The 25,356-nt window shown below is 44.0% G+C and overlaps 1 protein-coding gene across 1 annotated transcript in view; it reads right to left on the bottom strand.

Moving 5' to 3' along the window:
• The window catches only part of FAT3 (FAT atypical cadherin 3), an 801,625-nt gene that overhangs the window by 223,541 nt on the left and 552,728 nt on the right, over window positions 1–25,356 (bottom strand). The window lies entirely within an intron of this gene.

A 25,356-nucleotide genomic window follows, 5' to 3' on the forward strand; every position in this document is an offset into this window, starting at 1 on the left:
TCAAGCCATGGCAACCCTTCCTCAAGGGCAGGAACCCTCACCTTTTATGCAACCCCAAGCTCATCTCCTTTCCCTCCTTTCTCAAGCCATTTTTGGAACAGCTTAGGCATTTACCCTTCTCACCCCAGAAAGCACTTTATTCTAACAATGAACTTTTCATCCCCTCCTGGCCAATGTGTGACATCATGAGTCTTGACATTTGAACCAAAGTTTGGATGGAGGAGCCGTCTTCCTCTGAGAAGTGATCATATCAGAAAACAGGCAAAGCCCTAGGATTACAAGCACAGTAAGAAAAGCAACCAGGTCTCTCAAAGGCAGGCTGGGAAACTGCACAGTGTCACTTCAGCTAGATGGTTATTGGTCAGAGCAAGTCCTCAAGCCAAGTCTTCACTCTTGCTAGGAGGAGCTGTGAAAATTTGTCTCCACCTTTGCAATCCATCATGACCATCCAGCTGAAAGCACTTTGGCCACACCCAGTTCATCCATTTTGTTACACTGTGAGTAAAAATCTTTTGACCAATATCATTCCTGGTAATTGTGCCTCCTGATGGTTCAGCATGGCTTCTCCATGCTGCAAGAGGTGGGGCTGGGGTCCCAGTGGGCCAAGTCTTACCTCCTTATTTCCCTAGGACACTGAGCACAGAACTTGCATGTCCTAGGCACTACTGTTATTTTATGTGTTGCAAGTATTCACATGTATGTGTGTATACAGAATTATTATAGAAATGAACTAAAGTCAATCTTAAGCTAAGAACTCTGTAATAGCTAAAGCATAGGAGTAAAAGAGGGGGAAAAGCCTGACATAAAACATTTGGAAAATCTTCCATATATGTTCATACATTATCTCATACATCATTCACATTTTTCAGTCATTTTGAAACCAGCAGTGTCAAACTGAGGCCTCTTGTCAGGTGGGTGGCAAAGGCATTGGAGATATTCTGACATTCTAATAGCTTAATGAGGCACCAGATCTGTAGGAGGGTGAGTCATCGTGAACCTCCTGACAGACCTGTGAGATGAGGAGAATGGCTCACCATGGGGAGGGCAATGCGCACACCCACAGTTCTATGGGTGCATGCTAGCCGAAGGGCTGCATAAGCTTCCGCCACTGGAAGGCAGGCATGTGTATTTGACTATGTATGCTGCTGCCTTCCCTGGTCCTCACAAAGCCCTTTGACTTTGGTATCCACTGGGCAAAATACTTACTGACTTTGCTAGGACTGTGCTAAGCCTTAAGCACAATGACGCCTACAGGGGTTCCTGCCTTAAAGAAGAAGGATACTAACAGTGTTCTATGCTAGCCTCTCTTTATATCCTTCCTACACAGCACTTAGAACAATCCAGTGAGGTTTTAATATAGACTATAAATTTGTTCTAAGTCATTCATCAAGTATATGGCAGACTCTTGATTCAAATCCTGGTCAGTTTCAGCCTATACACCCAGGCTCTTTCCAGCCTATAACAACATGTTTCTTCCAGCTATGCAAACACGGTTATTAAAAGAACACCTCCCTTCCTTCCCCCAATGAATCTCTCTTTAGATTCCATCTGCACACAACTGTGACTCCACTGGGATGGTGGGTTCACCTAACAAAGTAACCATGGCCAGTGGAGCGCCCACGCCTCAAGGACACACACAGTGAAGAAGGAAATTAAAATATGTGGACCCCCAAGTCAAATTCACCTCTGCTAGAAACAGTGCAGTTTCCAGAGTGGTTGTAACATGCAGAATCAAGAATTCTATGAAAAGAAATAAAACTAGAATGCACATATCTTCACAATAAAAAGAAAGAAAATCATCTTTCATTTTCTTTCAGAAAATGCTCATGAAAGGCTTCTTTTTCTGCACAAGATAAGATTACACAAATCTCGAAATCATAGTCTGATGGTGATGCATACATTCTCAGTTGTTCAGTCGTGTCCAGCTCTTCTTGACCCCATGGGTTGCAGCCCACCAGACTCCTCTATCCATGGCATTTTCCAAGCAAGAAATACTGGAGTGGTTGCCACTTCCTCCTCCAGGGAATCTTCCAGAGATTCAGGGATTGAACTCAAGTCTGTCACATTCCCTGTCGCCAGGAAGCCCTGATGGTCATGTGTGCATACATGCTAAGTCACTTCAGTCGTGTCCAACTCTGCAACCCTATGGACTGTAGCCTGCCAGACTCCTCCATCTATGGGATTCTCCAGGCAAGAATACTGGAGTGGGTTGCCAGGCCCTCCTCCAGGGGATCTTCCCAACCCAGGGATTGAACCCACATCTCTTATGTCTCTCCCATTGAAAGCAGGTTCTTTACCACTAGTGCCAGCTGGAAAGACCCTGAAGGGGCTAATGAAGCAGGTAGCAGCCATCATGATGACCACGTCACTTCAGCTAAAGGGAAGAAACACAAATGAAGCCAACGCAAATGATGTCTACCCAGGTCTGCTACTGATACCAGCTTCTGAGAGCTGTGGGAAATAACTACCCAAGTCCTCCCTTAAGTCTCCCAGTTAATCCCCAAGTAATTCGCCCATATGCCCATGTGTCTTTAGCCCCATAGCATTCCCAGGTGAGTGATGGCCCCGCGTGGGATTAGGTAGCAGTCCCCCTACATCTGGACCCACCTTCTCGGAACTGGCCAGCATGCCCTCAGTCTCTTTCTCACTCCAAAGTCCCCCTTTACCAGATAAATTCTTTGTGTACAACTTCCATCACGGCAGTCTTCTGCTCAAAAACCTTTTCATTGCTGGGCTTCCCTGGTGGCTCAGTGGTTAAGAATCTGCCTGGCAATAAAGAGGACACAGGTTCAACCCCTGGTCTGGGAAGATCCCACCTGCTGCAGAGCAATTAAGCCCGAGCATCACAGCTGTTGAGTCTGCCAGTCACAACCACTTAAGCCTGCGTACTCCAGAGTCCACGTGCTGCAAAAAGAGACGCCACTGCAGTGAGAAACCCGCACACCGCAACTGGAGAGGAAGCCCTGCTCAGCACAGCTAGAGACGAGCCCCCGCTCACCACAGCCCGAGAGGAGCCCCCGCTCACCACAAATAGAGAGGAGCCCCCTCACCACAGCCAGAGAGGAGCCCCCGCTCACCACAGCTATAGATGGGCCCCGCTCACCACAAATAGAGAGGAGCCCTGCTCATCACAGCCAGAGAGGAGCCCCCGCTCATCACAGCCAGAGAGGAGCCCCGCTCACCACAAATAGAGAGGAGCCCGCTCACCACAGCCAGAGAGGAGCCCCCGCTCACCACAAATAGAGAGGAGCCCCGCTCACCACAGCTATAGATGGGCCCCGCTCACCACAGCCAGAGAGGAGCCCCGCTCACCACAAATAGAGAGGAGCCCTGCTCATCACAGCCAGAGAGGAGCCCCCGCTCACCACAGCTAGAGAGGGGCCCCGCTCACCACAGCCAGAGAGGAGCCCCGCTCATCACAAATAGAGAGGAGCCCTCACTCACCACAGCTAGAGAGGAGCCCCCACTCATCACAAATAAAGAGGAGCCCCGCTCACCACAGCCTGAGAGGAGCCCCCGCTCACCACAGCTAGAGAAAAGCTGTGCGGCAACAGAGACCCAGCACAGCCAAAAATAAATGAAAACAAATGAACAAAAATCTTTCAAGGCTTTGTATTTCCTCATGTTTCTAGCCAAACTAGTCTTTAATTTTTCCACTCCATTGCTCTCCAAATCCTATTGCTCTTGGCAGACTCTTGGTTCAGAAGTCTAAGGGTGCCATCCCCATCTCTCTCTCTATCTGTACTTAGAGTATGCACATCCTCTTCTCTCACACTCCACTTCTCAGCCAGAGCTCAGTTTAAGTCTCTTGTCTTCCACCAAGCTTTCTGTGATAAGCCCAGCCCTTAACTCTTACAGGACATGCAAATTTGTTCTCACAATTGGGTGCATAATTGTATTACATACTGTTCTACAGTTAATCATTGCTTCACTTGCGTTATTCTGGTGTCCCTAATTGTTCTAGGGTAAACTAATATGTAATTACATTTTATGTGGTGGAAATACTCACATTTATGTATATATGTGTGTGTTTACAAATATGTTAGTCTATTGTTATTTCTTTACTGTATTAACCACTTATTGTTAACCTAATTTCACACCAAATATTTGCATATTCTCATGAATGATAATTTACATAGATTCAATGTCAATTTAAATATTTCCAGAGTAATTTTATCACACTTCTTGATAAAATAGATTTTTAAGTTGGCTAGTTGCCCTGCTGCTGCTGCTGCTAAGTCGATTCAGTCGTGTCCGACTCTGTGAGACCTCATAGACGGCAGCCCATGAGGCTCCAGTCCCTGGGATTCTCCAGGCAAGAACACTGGAGTGGGTTGCCATTTCCTTTTCCAATGTATGAACGTGAAAAGTGAAAGTGAAGTCGCTCAGTCATGTCTGACTCTTAGCGACTCCATGGACTGCAGCCCACCAGGCTCCTCTGCCCATGGGATTTTCTAGGCAAGAATACTGGAGTGGGGTGCCATTGCCTTCTCCGCTAGTTGCCCTAGAAGTCTCAAATGAGATATGAAAACAGTTAAGGACTTTTTTTTAAGGTAATCGCAACAGTTTTCTCCTTTTAAATGGGGTTTTAGAACAGTTGTGAATTTCCCTTCATAGATGATTCATTCATTCATTCACACAACTAAATAGTTTCAGAATGCTCACTGGATGCCAGGTACTGTGTCAAGTATCAAGGACACTATTCGTATCAGAACTATCTGAAGGTAGTTTCTATTAAGCCAAAAGGAAAATGCAATTTCATAGGAAAAATATGTAGACACTGTCAAGATATCCCAAAGTTTCAGTTCAGTTCAGTCGCTCAGTCGTGTCCGACTCTTTGCAATCCCATGAATAGCAGCACGCCAGGCCTCCCTGTCCATCACCAACTCCCAGAGTTCACCCAAACTCATGTGCATCGAGTTGGTGATACCATCCAGCCATCTCATCCTCTGTCGTCCCCTTCTCCTCCTGCCCCTAATCCCTCCCAGCATCAGGGCCTTTTCCAATGCGTCAACTCTTCGCATGAGGTGGCCAAAGTACTGGGGTTTCAGCCTCAACATCAGTCCTTCCAATGAACACCCAGGACTGCTCTCCTTTAGGATGGACTGGTTGGATCTCCTTGCAGTCCAAGGGACTCGAAAGAGTCTAATGATAGTTAAATTAGGCCAGTGGAAAAACTTGGTAGTCCTGATTAAAAGAAAACAAAAACATATTCCAGCTCCATTTGATTTCTACTTTATCCTCTTCCATTGACACAGATTGAGGCTGGTCAGAGCTATTTAACTGTCACAGATCTATTAGAATTTTCTGTTTCTCCCCTTTTGTGTGTGTGTTAGGGGTTTATGATGTAGATGGCTTGGAAGATACAGATTGGAAAAGCCAGAATATTGAGCCTCCAAATTTTATTGTGGGAAGTAAAGTTCTCCTGTGTTTAAATGAATTCTTGGACAACCCAATGGCTTTGTTCCAAAAATGTCCAGCTGCAGTGGAGGATTATCTCACATGGGTCATTACACTTCTAAGCTTTAAGCCTCAAAATGAGCATTAAATTAAAATTCCCTAGTAGGCAGAACATTGTGACACTCAAAAGATGTGGAAGTGCTAACTGAATTCTGGGCAATAATATTATTACCACTGCATATTTATTGAGTTCAACAGGGTGCTAAGTACTGTACAGACAGATAATACAAGCAACCTATACAGAAAAAAGCAACAGAAATAGTCTTATAACCGTCTCCCATTCATCTGCTTGAGGAACAGACAGTATAACTAGACTTTTTAGAAACAGTCTCCTCTTTTCAAAAGTGTCCTCAAGGTTTTCCATTCTTTTGTTTGATTGGAAAGTGGCCGATTTTCTACAGTTACCATGTATGAATGTAGCCAAGTCTCCCAACTTCAAAATTACCATAAGAATGCTGCAGGCATTTAACTGAAGAACTTCATTCCGTTGCAACTGGTAATTATAAGTGAAGTTTTCTGGGAAATCTTAAATAAATCAATTGTAAAATATGATATACATACCATTGTGTTTTTCATTCAACAGGGGAAATAGTTTTCAAAATTAACAATATTGCTCTTTCTAACTAGCCTTCAATTTTCTGAAAAGATGCATGCATTTGAATGTCAAAAGAATTTAAAAATTAATGAGTGAAAATACTCACAGTTGAAGCATGAAGCAAATATCCTATTTTTTAAAACAAATCTAGACACAAAGTTCAAGTACAGTATACTCAATATGTATGTGCACGAAGCAATATGCATGTGGATGAGCTACAAGAATAACTTTGCATACACAGAAACTAATTGAATTTCAGAAACCTAACTTTCTTTATTTAAATGCCAGTCCATCAGGGTTAGAAGAAAAAAAATTAAGCACTTTAGAGAAAATGGGTTATAAACTGTCATTGTTGAGTTTAATGTTCTGACAACTTTGAAAGTAACTATAATGTAATTTCTCAAGTTGGTAGCTAAAATAATGGAACATTTGGATGCCATTGAAATCTATGACAGTCAAGGAGAGAACAGAAAAGCAGCGGGAACAATGCTTTTCTTTGCTTTTGATTCTTTGCGGTTTTGAACTCTTGCTCCAAACCTTGGCAGTCAGGGGCAGCTCTCTGCTCAGTGGTTCTCCATCATTCCTGCTCATAGGAGCCACGTCTGGGCCTGCTTACCACTTTCAGCAGCTGTCCTTTCCACTAGCTTGTCTCCTTCATCTGCCATCAGGCCTACACCTGAACCCCTATGCTAAGAAGTGAGTAATATCTCATGTAAATGGGTCAGTGTTAGTTTCAACCTTGTAGGCTAGGTCTGGCCTTTGGAATTAGTATCTCCAGTTATTAACAAACACGGAGTCCTGTCCATCTTGTCCTGGGGATTGTTGTTGTTCAGTTATTAAGTCATGTCCAACTCTTTGAGATCCCATGAACTGCAGCACGCCAGGCTTCCCTGTCCTTCACCATCTCCCAGAATTTGCTCAAACTCATGTCCACTGAGTCCCTGATGTGATCCAACCATCTCATCCTCTGTTGTCCCCTTCTCCTGCCTTCAATCTTTTCCAGCATCAGGGCCTCGTCCAATGAGTTGGCTCTTCACATCAGGTGGCCAAAGTACTGGAGATTCAGCTTCAGCCGTTCAATAAATATTCAGGGTTGATTTCCTTCAGGATTGACTGGTTTGATATCCTTGCTGTCCAAGGGACTCTCAGGAATTATTCTTCATCACCACAATTCAAAAACATTAATTCTTCCGCAGTTAGCCTTTTTTATGGTTCAACTCTCACATTAGTACACGACTACTGGAAAAACCGTAACTTTGACTATTCCAACTTTTGTTGGCAAAGTGATGTCTCTGCTTTTTAATATGCTGTCTAGGTTTGTCATAGCTTTTCTTCCAAGGAGCAAGTGTCTTTTAATTTCATGGCTGCAGTCACTGTCTGCAGTCATTTTGGAGCCCAAAATCTAAGTAACCCTAATGTGGACAACATAAAGTTGAACTATAGGGAAACAAGATTCAGATACATTTGTCTTACCAACAGGTAACCTCAGAGGTGGCGCTTCCTTCTATGGTTTCTGGACTGGCCTTGTCATTTGTAAAATGAGTAGAGTCACATATTTATGTCATTGGAAATATCTGGCACTGGCCTATGCAACTCAAGTTCCTTCTGGATAAGAACTGACTGAGTTGGGATTCCTTCCTTCCTCGGTCTAACCATAATAAAGAGGAGGGGGAAAACAATTTTTTTTTAATCCAATTCAGCCCATACTTACTTGGAGTCTAATAAGTATAACCTTAGTGCCAAGAGGAAAATAGAAATTGTCATTAAAGACTTTGTAATATACGGTCTCATGCTGCTGCTGCTGCTAAGTCACTTCAGTCGTATTCGACTGTGTGCGACCCCATAGATGGCAGCCCACCAGGCTCCCCCATCCCTGGGATTCTCCAGGCAAGACCACTGGAGTGGGTTGCTATTTCCTTGTCCAACGCGTGAAAGTGAAAAGTGAAAGTGAAGTCCCTCGGTTGTGTCCGACTCCTAGTGACCCCATGGACTGCAGCCTACCAGGCTCCTCCATCCATGGGATTTGCCAGGCAAGAGTACTAGAGTGGGTGGCCATTGCTTTCTCCAAACTATGGTCTCATAATAGACACATATTCATGAATGATATATTCCTTTCTGTTTTTACCTTAAGAAGGGATATTTCATAGAAGCATATTATTTTTCCTGCCCTCCATCACTGAAAACCACACTTCAAGGTTGTCTGAAAGTGGAGTCTCTCTGGGTACAAAGATGACTTATTCTTGGCATGCACACCAGCCTTTCCACAGTCCCTTTTACTTCCCAGTGCCAAGTTGGAGCTGCTATGACATGGGTAAGGGAGTCAGGGCTGCCCTTGTTCCTACTAGTTCTCCTTGTGTCCTGCGATGGGATTTTGTTTTGAAGCACAGGAAGGCATATGCCCCCTCTAAATGACATGTCAGACACGGTTTGGTTTGGATCCTTTCCCCCTTCTGACACCACAATTTGTCACCAGTAGAGAATGCAGATAGCCATGCCAAATGTGAATGTCTCCTGCATGCGCACATTTGGCAAATGTTTACCCAGATCTTTACTTTGAGAGTTAAACAACTGATCATCTAGTTGTTTAGTTGTTAAGTCATGTCCAACTCTATTGGGACCCCATGGACTGTAGCCCACCTGTCCTCCGTCAGTGGGATTTCCCAGGAAAGATTTGGGTTGTCATTTCCTTCTCCAGGGGATCCTCCCCACTCAGTGACTGAACCTGCATCTCTTGCATTGGCAGGAAGGTTCGTTACCACTGAGCCAGCTAGGAAGCCCTCATCATCTAACAGACGATATCTAAGGTACTACTTAGCATTGAAATTTTGTAATTCTATGGGGTTTATTGGCACTTTTGTGAAAAGCTGCCGATGATATGCCATTTTGCTTTCACTGAGAAAATGTTACAAAGGAGAACATTAATCTATAGTGGAAGAGATGAGAATAGTTCATATTTGTGGGTAAAATATTCAGAAGTCTAATGTTACCTACTTAGGTTACATGTTCAAGTTTCTGATATAATTTTTCAAATTACATGAATAAATATCCAGTATTCTTTCTTTTTCAAGTGTTTTAGAGATACTGAAGTAAAAATGTTCTTACATTTTATACTTCTTCCTTCAAAAAGTGAATGCTCTAAGGTAGGGTTTCATAACTCCATCCAAGGGAATTCGTTTTGCTTGTATTTGCATGCAGTCTGGTCAAGTGCCTGAAACAATCTGTTAAGTGATATTTGATCATGTCCAGGGTCTTGTTTTCAGTCGATCTACAGGAAGGAGGTTAAGAAAGAGACTGCTTTCAAGCAGGCACCAAACCAACACTACAGAAGTGTGAATAGGAGAGCTGGGAGTCTAGGCTGTACCCATTACAGTCTTCCAGAATAAGTGATGGATGGTCCACTTCTTAAGATCATTAAAAACCCTAACACAGATCGTCATGTATGCAACCCCCAAAAAAGGGCCATATTGAATCTGAATGTTTTAATGTAAAAAATTTCCCACAGTAAACTGATAAATGCAAAAAGGAGGTTATAAAACTATACCTATAGTATGATTTCAATCTCTTTGATAAACTGGATTATAAGTCATTTATGAGCTTATACACATAAATGCAAAATAAAACTTCATACAGTTTATATTCCAAAATGTAAAAAGTAATCATCATTTCATTGGGAAATTATGAATATTACATTTTTCTTCTTTTTTTTGCTTTATCTCTTTTTTAAAACAACAAATACATATTATATAATATTATGTTTCTGGTGCATCATAGTTACATGTTTTTACCTATTCTGTAATTAGAAATAAATGTTTTTTTTTTTTTTTAAAAAGCTTACCATAGGCACTAAGTAATTTCTAAAAGAAGAGTTTTGAAAATGAACTCGAATTTTCTCCCTTTCATTGAAGTATACAGTTAACACACTTTAGATCATAAGAAATTGATTTCACTCTTTCCTACATATGGATGTCCTTGTGATATGACAGGAACTTTTAAATGAGTTGCTCCTGGAAGCATCATTTCTGAAGACAGGTAAATGGTTTTATGCATGTATCAAAGCACATATCATGGGTCTGTCATAGCCTTGCACAGAAAGATTTGTAATTCTTCATCCCGAAGTGGAGTAAGCATGTTCAGCTCCCACTGACAGAGAGAACAAGGTCTCCTGTTGTCAAAATGCTAAATAAAACCCGCCTTGTGTTCTTTAGCTGAAAGCACATCTCTAATTCCTAGACACCACAAGTCTGTCTGCCATCGCCCTGTCTCCCTGCTGGCAATGTTATAATGTGCTTTAAATTTAACTGCAGCCTTTTTGACTTCCTCGTCTAATGAGAAGGGGTCCAAGGCCTTTGGATGGTAACGATGGAGCGTGTAAAGGTGCGTATGCGCTTGCTAAGTCGCGTCAGTTGTGTCTGACTCTGTGACTACATGGACTGTAGCCCGCCAGGCTCTTCTGTCCATGGGATTCTCTAGGCAAGAATACTGGAGTGGGTTGCCATGCCCCTCTCCAGGGGAAGATCCCGACCCAGGGATTGAACCTGTGTCTCTTTTGTCTCCTGCATTGGCAAGTGGGTTCTTTACATTAGTGCCACTTGGGAAGCCCCATGTAAAGGTGAGACTTGGCCAAATTTATTAACAATGGCAAAGAGGATGCCCCCACAATGTAAAGAGAAAAAATTTAGTCATTTGGTATCTTTGTGATACCCAAAGTTGCTTATAAAATACTCCATTTAAGAACAGCACATGAGAAAATCAAGTCCCCTCTAAATGGAAAAAGTTGGAAGACATTCTGCTTTTTTAGAACATGGAGTTTGATTGGTCAGAGGCTCCTGACCCATGGGCATTTATTTTGTAGTTTAAAAATGTCTTTGTGAAGCTTCTTAAGAGGGCTATTAATGAGTACTTATACATTTTTTTTAAAAAATGAGCTTTTCCTATTTTATTTGAAATAGTATCCCAAGTTATCTCAACTACATATTAGCAAAGTATACCTTAGCATGGAACTGAGCCCCATGTCCAATTTGAAGATTTATCAGCATCTTTAAAAATGTATAGTGGCGTGCCAAGAGTTATAACAGGGTACCTCATGAAAAATATACAATCTTCCTTCTGAATTATGTATTTATGACCTCCTGAGGATGATAGATTTCAGGGAGAGAAACGTGATTTAGGAACTGCTTTTAGGCTCCAAACATATACTGGGGTTTGCAAGAGGCCTCTGTACTGACTGGGGTGCAGTGGGGTGAAGCCTTTCCCTTTTCTGAAGGTCAGCCAGCATCACAGGGGTAATGCCCTCCTTTTGCTTAGGCCCTTACTTTTTGTGGATTTCTGGCAGTACAGATCACAGCAGCCTGGGAAATACAGATTATCTGCTTTGTGGATTACCTGGAGCTCTAAGCCTAAAGTTTAACCAGCATTCAGTGTGTGCCCATGATGTCCCAGGTATCATCCCAAGTGCTGGGAGTATAAAGAGGAGCACTCCTCAGTTCTGGCCCCCATCCCACCACTGGCCTTCACTAAAGAGAGGGCCGGGAAGTGGCATTGTTTAATCTCTGGGGGAAGCCCATCCTGCAGCTTGCTAACAGATCTGAGACTGCCTGAGGACAGGCAGAGCTTGAAACCACCGAGCGTAAGGAGCTGTGAGTTAAGGTATCTGTCGCTGAGTATTAGCTATGCTGTGGATGACCTCCATCCACTGAGAATCTTTTGATTATTCACAGTCAGTTTATTATTTCCACACAACTGAGGTGCTGACATCTGAATGAAACAGAAAAAAAAAAAAATCCCATTATGTGTTTAAGTCTTAAATACTCTGCACTAACAACCACACATAATTTAAGGCCTTAAAGTAGTTATAATTCTGGAGAAAACTTGGGAGTTAGTGATGAGACTGGATAGGCCTAGAGGTGGTTAACCTGGAGAAATTAGCCATCTGTCCCAGGCTAGTCTCAAGAATAATTATTGAGTCCCTGGATTGTTGGGAAAGGTATAGCTCCACCATTTGAGCCAGGATCCCTCTGTCTCCAGCTCAGATTCTGACTTAGAAAGTCAGGGGGACCACAGATCCTCCATCAGAGCCCCGGAACCTTCTTCATAACCAGGCCAGATCCATGGTTGACTCATTATTCTGCCTATCTTGGGAGAATGGGCTGCTGCAACCTAGATGGTCATAGTCCACTTAGTGGATGTTGGCAAAAGGAAGATGATAAATCTCTGAAACTTTGGGCTCATCTTGAGAAAAGGAAGGAAGAAATTAGTGCCCTTTTGAGTGCATACCATATGCCAGGATCCAGGTACACTTACAGATGCTGTCTTGTTAAAGTACTGCAAATACATCCAACAACCATGGGCCAAACTATAAATACAGTGCATAATATAATGCTCTCAGTGTTCTGAATTCTGCCACAAAAAGACAGCTTCAGGAGTCAAAAGAGAAAAATTTTAAGCTTCTAATCATATGGCAAACACTTTATATGCACCGTGCACACGCACCAGGCCAATCCTCACAAAATCCTATGAAAAAGAGAATATAATTATTTTATCCCAATTTTACAGGAAACTCAGACTAGGTAGACTAAGAAAGGTTATTCAGCTAGTGCGTGCCTAAGCTTGTCTGCTTCCAAATGCTATGCTTTAACTACCTCTGTCTAAATTTGTTTCACATGATTCCAGTTCCAGTTCAGTTGCTCAGTCGTGTCCGACTATTTGCGACCCTGTGGACTGCAGCACGCCAGGCCTCCCTGTCCATCACCAACTCCCGAAGTCCACCCAAACCCATGTCCATTGAGTCGGTGATGCCATCCAGCCATCTCATCCTCTGTTGTCCCCTTCTCCCCCAACCTTCAATCTTTCCCATCATCAGGGTCTTTTCAAATGAGTCAGTTCTTTGCAACAGGTGGCCAAAGTACTGGAGTTTCAGCTTTAACATCAGTCCTTCTAATGAATATTCAGGACTGATCTCCTTCAGAATGGACTGACTGGATCTCCTTGCAGTCCAAGGGACTCTCAAGAGTCTTCTCCAACACCACAGTTCAAAAGCATCAATACTTTGGCGCTCAGCTTTCTTTATAGTCCAACTCTCACATCCATACATGTGGATGTGTTTATTTCTCAGTAAATAAGATTAAATAATTGTCTAAAATACATTTCCAAAATGTGAAACAACCAAAGTTATTACAGGTTTTCTCAATTTTAAAGGCACTGTATTTGCCCGGACATACAGACCTATTTTCCTTGGCTCTGAAACCTGAGACTCTCCTGACTTCTCTTCCTTACAGTCATCTGTGTCCTGCTGACAACCCTCTCAGCATCTTACTAAGCCAGTCCTGCTGCAAAATAGATGAGGCTGGTAGCCCCTGATTTGCCATAGAAGTGAGTCACTTGAAAGGTCCTGAAACAATAGCTCATTTGAATAAAGCTCTCTGCAGCATGCAGAAGGCAAGCCTAATTTTCCTTTTTATTCATAGAGGTACTTCAGTTAAAATCTCAAGTTCTGAACCTGTTGCCATTTTATTTTTTATTTTCTCACAGACAGACTTACAGTGCTCAACTGGGTCATACATGGTGTTAGGTACAAGTGTGGATGGTTTCTGAAGGGCCCGATGAAATCAGACTGCATGGATCATTCTGTAGCTCACCGAGTGTGTTGCACAAATAAATTAGAAAAGCAACACGGTGGGAGAAGAGGAAAAATTAACTGGGAAAGCCAAGGGCAGAGGGGCAATTTACCATTTCTGCACTATGGAGAAGCCAGTCTGGGCTGCCAGGCCGTACAGTTGGGAGCTCTCATGATTGTTCAGAGCCGTGCAGGGAGATCTGAACCTCTTCTCTGAAAAGGGAGAAGCCATTTGTGTGATGCCAGCCTTGTGGGGTGAGAGCTGGCACCCGCCGACAGGACCCCAAGCACAGGCTTGCCCCGGAGGCTTGAAGGAAGCAGCAGCACATCACTCCACGGAGAAACAAAGGCAGATTCTCAGCTCCCTGAAACCCGAGTGCTGGCTCAACAAGCTGTAACCCGTCTGGAGCCATCAGCTGCCTGCAGAGCACAGAGCGGAGCGCAGAAGCCCCCTCATCTCCAGAGCCACTGGCCGGAAGGGCTCCCCAGGTACGAGGGGACAGGTCTCATTCACTGTGGCTCTACTGATCAGTGTTCAGATTTAAGAGGAAATAAATACAGCATTTAGCAAACAGGTAAATTAGAGGTTGTTATTTATGGAATCGAGGCTTCCCTTGTGGCTTAGCAGTAAAGAATCTGCCTGCCAACGCAAGAGACTCAAGTTCGATCCCTGGGTCAGGAAGATCCTCTAGGGTAGGAAATGGCCGCCCGCTCCAGTATTCTTGCCGGGAAATCCCAGGGGCAGAAGAGCCTGGTGGGCTACAGTCTATCGGGTCACAGACAGTCAGACATGACTTAGTGATGAAACAATAAGAACAATTTATGGAATCAAAGAGTGCTTTCAGACAACTCTCCAAGCATATGTACATGTTTGTCTTCCGATCATGAAGTTGGAGGCTGACCAGGGGCTCAGAGGAGCAAGGCTGAGAGACAGATAGCTGACGGGGGACACGGCAGACGTGATGCCCAAGCAACTCTATGTCATTCAAGGACCCACAGCAGCCCTCCCGCCCTCAGTTCAGACGGAGGCCAAGTGAGAAGAACACTCTCAGCCAAGATCCCAACCAGCTCCGCACATGTGTGTGTGTGTGCTAGGTCACTTCAGTCGTGTCCGACTCTTTGCAACCCCGTGAACTGTGGTGCGCCAGGCTCCCCTGTCCAGGGGACACTCAGGCAAGGATACTGGAGTTGGCTGCCAACCCAACTCCTTACATGCTATCCTTTTCAACCTCAACAGGCTGTCTTAAAACTCAGCCCTGAGCTCATTTCTTTTTCTTTTTTTTTATGGGTCCAAAGGGGCACATTGTGAAAAAATGTGAGGTGAAGAGATGACAAGAGATTAATTGCAGTCTACAATCCATGTGAATTACTTCCTTTGTGAGAGGATTATATATTATGAGGCAAGTAAGGAAAGAAATCTTTTTTATATCAAATGTTGCCAAACAGGGGCTCATTGGCTTACAGAGTATTAAAAAATGGAGGTGTCAAATTTAATATGGGGAGATTTGGCCTGTAAATTTGATTTTGTTAAAAATAAGACTTTCTGATGAAATGGCCTGCTCCCACAGCTGCCACTGACTGAGTGTCAGGGGCACGTAAGACCCACCGTAGTCCCCCTTCCATCCCCACCAGCTCACAATACCACTCCTCTGAATTACCTTCCCAGCCCTGTGAACATCTTGGAAACTCTGTTTTGAACAAACTATCTTAGAATTAATATTTGCTTTGAAAAATATGCTTGTGTGTCTGATTCAATATTTACTCTTTGCTCAATTAGGAAAATACAGCAGTCCATCAGCAATTCACATTGCTGGGGGCAGTTTCATAAAAGATGGTTCTCAAGGAGCCACAGGAAGCTGGACTTCTCTGCAGGAACCGGAACATCAGTCTTGCTCTTACCTCATACACATGTGTGTGCATACACAGACACATACACCACCACCACTAACACTCCTTTTTAACTGTACTGGAGTGCCCAAGGCCATCCCTGCCTGGCATGCTGGGGCACTGCTTAAGGCATAGGAATGACAGCAATTTAGGAAAATCTACTGATGCGCAATGGGCTTCTCAGGTGGCTCAGTGGTAAACAATCCATCTGGAATGCAGGAGACTTGGGTTCAGTCCCTGGGTTGGAAAGATTCTCTGGAGAAGGAAATGGCCACCCACTCCAGTATTCTTGCCTGGGAAATCCCATGGACAGAGGAGCCTGGTGGTCTACAATCCATGGGGTTGCAAAAGAGTCAGACACGACTTGGGAACTAAACTGCAACACAGCTGATAAGGAAGGGTTTGTTTCTGAATGAGAATAATTCCTGTGGGTAAAGGGACAAGATTTCTGGGAAAGATGGACTGGAAATCCTTCCTGAGGAGAGTGGAAGAAGCAGGCGGTCAGAAAGGCATGTGCTTCAGCCTAGGGAAGCAGGAAGAGCCTTCAGTGAAGAATTGTAACTCGGGGGTATGCCTCCCTTGTACTATGGAGCAAGGAGTATGGAGATACTCATATTTAGACGGAAGCTTTAGCCTTCTAGGCTGTAAGCATAGTTGCCCTGGTCCCTTGGTATCTGATGCGTGTACACAGCCTTGTGAGGTGGTGGTATGAGAAGAGAAGGGGGTCAGGGAGAAACGCGAAGTGAGTGAAGGCTGGCTGCTGTATTAGTTACGAGGGCTGCCAGTACAAAGGACTACAGGCTGGGTGTCTTAAACAACAGAAATTTATTTTCTCACAGTTTCGGAGGCTAGGAGTGTTACCAAACCAGCCTTGGGTCTGCTCATCCTTGCACAGTAAAGCCAATCTCCTGATACCCTGGGTGGCGTTGAAGGAAAGTACAGCCTTTACTGCAGGGCACCCAGCAAGGAGAACAGGCAGCTCACGCTCAGAAGACATGGAAATCTTTGATGGATTTCAGGGAAGAGACTTTAAAGGCAGCTGGTGCACAGTCCTCGGATTGGCTGGCATCAAGGTGAAGTTTCGAGCATCATCAACCATCTCTGTTTCTATTGTGCATCTTCACATTTCCTAATCATTGACTATTGAACCAGTCTTTGGAGACCCAAGGGAGGCCTAGGAGACTAAGGCAAAAGCCTTTTCCTTCAAAAGAATACAGTGGGGCTTCCCTGATAGTCCAGTGGTTAAGAATCCACCTGCCAGCAAGGGAACATGGGTTGATCCCTGGTCCGGGAAGATCCCACATGCTGTGGGGCAACTAAGCCCCTGTACCCACAGGTACTGAGCCCGTGTGCCCACAGATACTGAGCCCGTGCCTTAGAGCCTGCTCACCCTTAAAGGCCTCACACCCTGCAGCCTGTGCTCTGCAACAGCAGCAGCCGCCGCGGTGAGACACCCACTTGCTGCAACTAGAGAAAGTCCACGTCCAGCAATGAAAACCCAGCCCAGCCAAAATCAAACTAATGATAAATAAATAAAAATGACTTTTGGAAAAGCGCACAGGGGCTTGTATATAGTTTCAATGCCGTCTTTTCTTTGATACTCCTCAGTGTTGTGGGGAACAGGTTCAGGAAAAGAGAGGAGATGAAGATTTGGATAGAGAGGTTGATTGTAACCTCAGCAGAGGAGCTCAGTTCTAGGGGCACTCGGTTTCTGGAGTATACAGGGAAGGAGTCAGCAGATTGTCTCCTCCTGAGGCCTCTCTCCTTGGCTTGCAGCTGGTCATTTTCTGTCTTCCCATGGTCTTCCCTGTGGGTGTGTCTGTGTCCAAATGTCCTCTTCTTGTAAAGACATCTGTCACACTGGATTAGGGCTTACCCTAAAGGCCTCACTTCAATATAATTACTTCTTTAAAGACTCCAAATAGTCTTGTTCTGAGGTAGTGGGGATTCAAGCCTCAACATACGAATTTTTTTTTTTTTATTATTAAGCTCTTCTTTTGGCTCTTGCCTTCACACCTTCTTAACATTTATTTATTCATTTTTATCCTTTGGCCACATTGTGTGGCAAGTGGGATCTTAGTTACCTGACCAGGGATCGAACTGGAGTCCCCTGCTTTGGAAGCATGGAGTCTCAACCACTGGAAAACCAGGGAATCCCCCAACATAAGAATTGTAAGGGGTTACGATTTGGTCTGAAACAGTTGGCATACAGTCATCCTTCAGCTAGAGTCCAGGCAGCACTCGCCACAGGGGCACAGCATCCTCTCAGATGGACTCTGTCCTGGAGCTGGGGCAGGGCCAGTGACAGACTGAGCCCTGCCCAATGCGGGGCCTGCCACTCAGGAGCAAACAGCAGAGGGGCTGGTGAAAAGATGACCAAAGAATAGAACAGAAAACCTCCTCTTCCCCTACATCTGTACCCTGATCCTTGAGGGGGGCACTGAGCTGACTGTTGGGTAAATCTGTTATAAAATGAGAGTAAGGGAAAGATGATTTGATTTGCCACACTTTAACACACTGACGGATGTGCAGGGCTGTATATGTCCTGTAGAGTGCGGAAGACCTATGCGGGACATCACTACGAAGTGACTGTGTGACTTTGGATCTCTCTCCTCTTTTCCAGGTCTCAGTTTCTGCATCTCAGTTTCTAAACAGGAGAGAAGCAGTTGGGATGACATGAATGAAACACAGCCCCTCGACTCCAAGACAGAAGCTAATTGTAGTAGTTCATGAACGATTGGCAGTGTAATCTCTAACAGAGATCAGCGTGAAAGGCAATGAAACAAACATCCAGTGGGAAAAACAGGCTAACCCCAGTAACAGGACCTTGGTGCTAGCCCAATACCAGGCTCAGAATAAGCATTTAAGAAAGGAGAGAACACGGAATTGAGTTTCCATTAACTTCACGGAAGTTGATACATACAAAGAACAACGAAGACTGGTGAAGGCACAGTTCTAGAAGTAAAGAACAGGAAGAGAGGGTTCTGGGGCTGTTTTGGGAGTTCTGGAAAACAAAAGTCACAACCAACTCTCCTTTAGAGACCCATGCCTGCTGCAGGCGCTGTCTGTGTGCACAGACACACAGCTTTTTTGATGGCCTACAGGTACTTCCTGCAAAGTTTTTTGAGGGTGGCAAAGAGCCTAATGAGACAAACGGCCATTTCACTAGGAGTCAAGTTATCAAAATATGGACGGCTTAATGGGTTGAAATAGACCTGCAACTCTTCACCACCAGAAATTACCGTCATCTCAAAAGCAGCTGCTTACCAAAGTAAGAAACCACTAAGGATGTACACTCACTAAAGAAATCAATTTGCATCCCAAGGCAAGAGGAAATATTATAAAAACTTACGGAAGAGCAATATTTTTTTTTCCCCTCAGAAAATACAACTATAAAAAAGGATGAGAATTTCAGACAGGAAGAAAAAATAGTCGCAGGAGATTCAGCGTACCAAGGACGATGGATGAGTATGCTAAAGAGACAGATACTAAATAATTTACATTCCTATAGATCTAGCATATTCCTCCATAATGTGTTCTGTTATTTATACTGTCTGCACTATAAAATCTCACCACCTTCTCTGAGCTTCCTCCAGATATACCCACACAGACAATGCAATTTCTCACTCTCTGTCTTTATACTGGTTACTGGGCCTTGTCATCTTTTTCATTTGCAAATAAAATACTCTCTCTGTGCTCTTCCAGAGACTTTTATCAGAGCCATCCACCCCTGAACAGAGGAGCATTTAAAGATCAAAAGAGAGGCAAAGTCACACTCTTTAAGCAATTGAGATAAAGATTCACACATAATTAGGCCGGGACAATAGGATTCTTTAAATAGATATATCTTTTAAGAATAATCAACTGCTATAAGCTATTCAAATACTGCAACCAGTACTAAAAAGAAAACAGGGAACTGACAAAGCCTTTACTGAGGACAAGGAGAGCAGGCAAGGGAAGGGGGAGGGGCGAACAGTGGTCTAAAGTGTCTGTGCACCGGCTTCCCTGGTGGTCCAGTGGTTCGGAATCTGCCTACCCACGCACGGGACACTGGTCTGATCCCTGGTCTGGGAAGATTCCACACGCTATGGAGCAACTGAACCTGTTCACCACGACTACTGAAGCCCATGCTCTCTAGAGACTGTGCTCCGCAACAAGAGAAGTCACCGCGATGAGTAGCCCATCCTCCACAACTAGAAATTAGCCTCCACTTGCCGTATCTAGATAAAGCCTGCACACAGCACCAAAGCTCCAAAGCAGCCAGAAGTTATTTTTTAAATTGTGTCCCCATTTTATGGGCTTTCCTGGAGGCTCAAATGGTAAACAATATGCCTGCAATTCAGGAAACCCAGCTTAGATCCCTAGGTTGGGAAGATCCCCTGGAGGAGGGCATGGCAACCCACTCCAGTATTCTTGTCTGGAGAATCCCATGGACAGAGGAACCTGGTGGGCTACAGTCCATATGGTTGCAAAGAGTCAGACACGACTGAAGCAACTTGGTATACACATTTTACAGATGACAAAATGGAGGATCAGAGTTAATTTAATTTAGCAAAGCAGATGGAGAGAGGCAGAATACTCTGTCCCTTCTGTCTGCAAGCCTACGCACTCTCCCCGGTGCTGATACCCACCTCTGCGGTCTCATGGAGAGGGAAAATAATGGTGTCTTAGAGTAATCACTCATTCACACACCCTTTATTGGGAGTCCCATGGTTCTCAGGTACTGAACTAGATGCTCTGAACAGAAAGACAAATAAGACAGTCGATGGGCACCGACAACACCGACCCCCATATTCCACTTTCCTGGAATACACTATCTGACAGACATCATCTTCGGTACCTTTCATTTGTCATTCTGTAATCTGGAAGAACAAATCTGACTCCATATGAGATCTGTTTCTTTTACTTTAACCTTTGTATTCCATTGCTCTTGCTATAAGTTTAGAATGTTGCCTACAGTTTGAAATAGATAGGACAGCCCATTCCAAAGCCTCTGACCTTTAAGAGTATAACACTTTCCCATTCACATAGAGATAAATTTTCAGAACAGAGAATAACATTTGTCCTGTTGGAAGATTACAGGAACTTGTGACCTGACCTATGTGGACAGCTACAATAACTAAGGATTCTGAAACCAGGTTTGCAGCAACCAGCAACCAACCATACCCCCACCCCTTACAGTACAAAAGAAACCCGAATTCTAACTGGGGTAAAATGTATCTTTGGGATACTAGTCTACCATCCTCTTATCTCTGCTGGCTTTCCAAATAAAGTCACTATTCCTTGCCCCAACCACATGTTATCCCTTGATTCTTTGCCCTATCATGGAAGGAGCAGGATGAACTTGGCTGTTTAGTCATTCAGTCATGTCTGACTCTTTGCGACCTGATGGACTGCAGCATGCTAGGCTTCCCAGTCCATCACCTACTCCTGGAGTTTGCTCAAACTCATGTCCATCGAGTCGGTGATGCAACTTCATATGCTCTTTACACCAACCCTATGTTAGAAACCGAGAACTTACAGATGTTCAGGCTGGTTTTAGAAAAGGCAGATGAGCCAGAGATCAAATTGCCAACATCCGCTGGATCATTGAAAAAGCAAGAGAATTCCAGAATAACATCTACTTCTGCTTTATTGACTATGCTAAAGCCTTTGACTGTGTGGATCATGACAAATTGGAAAATTCTTCAGGAGATGGGAATACCAGACCACCTGACCTGCCTCCTGAGAAATCTGTATGCAGGTCACGGAGGAACAGTTAGAACTGGACATGGAACAATGGAGTGGTTCCAAATTGGAAGAGTATATCAAGGCTGTATATTGTCATCCTGCTTGTTTAACTTATATGCAGAGTACATCATGCGAAATGCCAGACTGGATGAAGCACAAGCTGGAATCAAGATTGCCGGGAGAAATATCAATAATCTCAGATATGCAGATGACACCACCTTAGTGGCAGAAAGTGAAGAGGAACTAAAGAGTCTCTTGATGAAGGTGAAAGAGGAGAGTGAAAAAGCTGCCTTAAAACTCAATATTCAAAAAACGAAGATCATGGCATCTGGTCTCCCATCATTTCATAGCAAATAGATGGGGAAACAATGGAAACAGTGACTGACTTTATTTTGGGGGGCTCTAAAATCACTGTGGATGATGACTGCAGTCATGAAATCAAAAAATGCTTGCTTTTTTAATAGGAAGAAAAGCTATGACAAACCTAGACAGCATATTAAAAAGCAGACATCACTTTGCTGACAAAGGTCCATCTTGTCAAAGCTCTGGTTTTTCCAGTAGTCATGTATGGATGTGAGAGTTGGACCATAAAGAAGGCTGAGCACCAAAGAACTGGTACTTTCATATTGTGATGTTGAAGACTCTTGACAGTCCCTTGGACTGCAAGGAGATCCAACCAGTCCATCCTAAAGGAATTCAGTCCTGAATATTCATTACAAGGACTGATGATTAAGTGGAAGCTCCAATACTTTGGCCACCTGATGCAAAGAGCTGACTCATCAGAAAAGGCCTGACGCTGGGAAAGATTGAAGGCGGGAGGAGAAGGGGACGACAGAGGATGAGGTGGTTGGATGGCATCACCAACTCAATGGACATGAGTTTCAATAAGCTCTGGGAGTTGGTGATGGACAGGGAGGCATGGCGTGCTGCAGTCCTTGGGGTCACAAAGAGTCGGAAACTACTGAGTGGCTGAACTGAACTGAACTGATGGTAAAAACCATCATTCCCACTTAACAGATGAAGGAAAGGGGATTCAGAGAGTGTGATAGCCTGTCTAGACTCTGTGAGCAGTCTCCACAATAATCTCAGGACTGACTGAATGGATCACCCACACTTTTCCACACCACTTCCATTCTCTATCTTGATAAATCAAGTTTCAGGCTATAAAGAGATTAAATATGGTAGGTGAAGAAAAAAATCTATACAAGTAATTATAAGAAAGAATTAATGTGTTTCTTTATTTCACAGCTGCCTTTTTGATAACGAGGTAATCAAGGCTAAAGTCATAGCCATTAAGGTAAAACGTTAATTCACAGTTTAGTTTATGCATCATTTTCAACTTTGTGCATCTATTTGCTGGAATTAGCCTTCTACCTCCACTGCAGTCATAACTGGCTATCAAGGGATGTATATGACTTTGAATAAATGAGCTGAAAATTCCAGATTTTTGCATTTCATAGTAGGGAGAAAATATCATGCCAATATTTTCACATATTTCTTGATTAGGCAAGAGGTAAAACTTAGAGCTCACTAGAGTAGTTTAAGCTGTACTTGTGAATTTTTCTATAGTCCTTTGCTGCTCTTGTTTCTTTAGCAAGTCCCTTTGATTAGGATAATGACAATTCCTTCTTATAGTCTCAGATTTAAGGCAAATGTTCTATAAACTCCAAAACCCTGACAGTGTGTGTGCATGCATGTTAAGTCGCTTCAGTCATGTCCAGCTCTTTGTGGACAACTGTAGCCCGCCAGGCTCCTCTGTCCATGGGATTCTCCAGGCAACAATACTGTGGGTTGCCATTTCCTTCTCCAGGGGATCTTTCAGACCCTGGGATTGAACCTGAGTCTCTTGCATTGACAGGCAGGTTCTTTATCACTAGCGCCACCTGGGAAGCCCTGCAGTGTATACACAGTCAAGGTAAATATCCGAAATTAAAGTACAGGCGTAGTACCAGCAGTATGCAATTAAAGTGCCTTCCGTAACAGGGCCAGCACACTATAAACAAATCATTAATGCCCTCCTGGTTTCCTATTCAGAAGTGTATCTCCCAAGTCAGCTTCTAAACAGAGCCTTTCAAGAAGAGTCCAATTTACTTGATTGGAGAGGAAAAAGATGAAATAGAGCCACAGGTTACTATGAGTTTAAAGAGGAGCATAGGGTTATCTTGGTGATTAAAGACCTTCTAGGAGGTTAATTACTCACAGGCCAGACTTAAAACTCACACAATGTATTGGCAGTTACAAAAATTTGTGTACAGCAGAGAACTCTCTTCTGCACTCTGAATGATATTATTTTATTCCTTCTTCTTGCAGGGCTGAGTTAAAGCAATATTCTTTCCATGATCCAATCAGAACAAGGGAAGAAATGACATTCAGATGGTCGCAGAAATATTATACAGAAATGTGAGTAAGAATTTTATAATTTAGGAAGTGAAAGGAAGAGTGTTATGTGCGAAAGAGAGAGAGAAAAAAGAAGAGAGACAGAAAGAGGGAGACAGGTACTCAAGCGGTTTTTGAAAACCTCTGGAAGAGGGTTTACTGAAGAGCACCTCTAATGGGGAATACTGGTAAGTGGGCAGAGCTGGAGGGCAAATTAGCATAAGCTTGATGACCTGCAGGTATTCAAATTCTACCCCGGGAACTTCAGAAAAGCCTTATGCTCTTAGCTGGCTAGAACCATGATGGGATTTGTATGAGACCTTCATCCAAGTCCTCATCATCTCTCACCTGGGTCCTTCTGAGAGAACCCCCTTCCCCAGTCTGCCAGCCACGAAGGCCCTGGCCCAGCCCCTGTCTGACCCGCAGTCTCTCCCTCTGCCAACCCTATCACGCCCCACCCCTTCTCCCTGCTTCATGGCTTGCCACCGAACTTGGGAGGAAGTTCAGAATCCTTACCGAAGCCCTATTTGTGTTTTCCAGCTTGCTTTCCTACCACCTCTACAGCCTTCTAACTTTACACCCTCAGTCACACTGGCTTGGTTCGGTGTCTCCAACAGAAGCTTGGATTCCTGTCACCAAACGTCACCTCCTCAAAGAGGCCCTCCCAATCGCTCCGCTGCATGTTGCCTACCTGCTCCTCTTTTACAGGCACTGCTATGGAGCCTTCTTTGAGCGGCCCAGAGAGCTTGTGTCGGCAGTGACAGCATTCACTCATCACCTGCCTGCTTGCTCATCCTCACTGCACATTCTGTACCCCTGGTACGCAGCTCAGCCCTGGAGAAACAGCTAAGCACAGTGCTGCTGGCTCCTTCTGCCCTGGAGCTCTGTCTGTCCTGGAGTGTGCAGATGAAGCTGAGTCTTTAGGAAAGGTCTGGCATTGTGACACCATATGATAATAATGAAAACCACAACAATTTTAACCTGTTAGTCCAAAGGCCCAAAGTGTTGGGTTGGTATTCATGTAAGTCTGTAAAGGATGGGGAACTGTTAAGGATTCCTTTGGGAGTGAATTCGAATGCCTGGAAAACACTTTTGCCTCTTCTCCCTAGAGTCACACTCTGCACCACCCCACATACCCCCAGGACACTGCCTTTCCGGGGACAAGGCAGTAAGTGATCTCAGCAGATTTCCCAGCTAATGAGACACCGTCCCTCTTCCCTGCTGGGAAGTAATATGTTCAACTATCTGAGAACCCAGCCCCTCCAGGAGGCCTGGCCTCTGCTGCAGAGGAAAGAGGGCCATGAATATAATATAAAGGCTATTATTCTGGCAAACCTATTCTATTTTTGGACCAGGTACATACTGGAGCCCATTAGGATGATTTTGAAAAAAGAATTACAATAATTATTTTTTGGCAGCCTGGAGTCTTTTATCTTTATGTGATGATAGCAATGTTTTAAAAGGGTTATCATAGCACTGCATAATAATAATAATCTTTTATTAGGTGTAATGCTGTAAGAGTTTTAAAAATACTTTGATATAAAAGGTCAGGTTTGATCCTAATAATGATCCTTTGAGATATATGGAGTAGCAGTTACTTGCCACATTTCACAGTAGGGGAAACTGAGGTCTAGGGCAGCTGAATGGCTTCTAAGGCTCCAAGCTAATCATGGCAGGGAAGTCCTAGGACCCAAGG

Source organism: Bos mutus, chromosome 29, assembly GCF_027580195.1.
Source record: "Bos mutus isolate GX-2022 chromosome 29, NWIPB_WYAK_1.1, whole genome shotgun sequence".
Lineage (NCBI taxonomy): Eukaryota > Metazoa > Chordata > Mammalia > Artiodactyla > Bovidae > Bos > Bos mutus.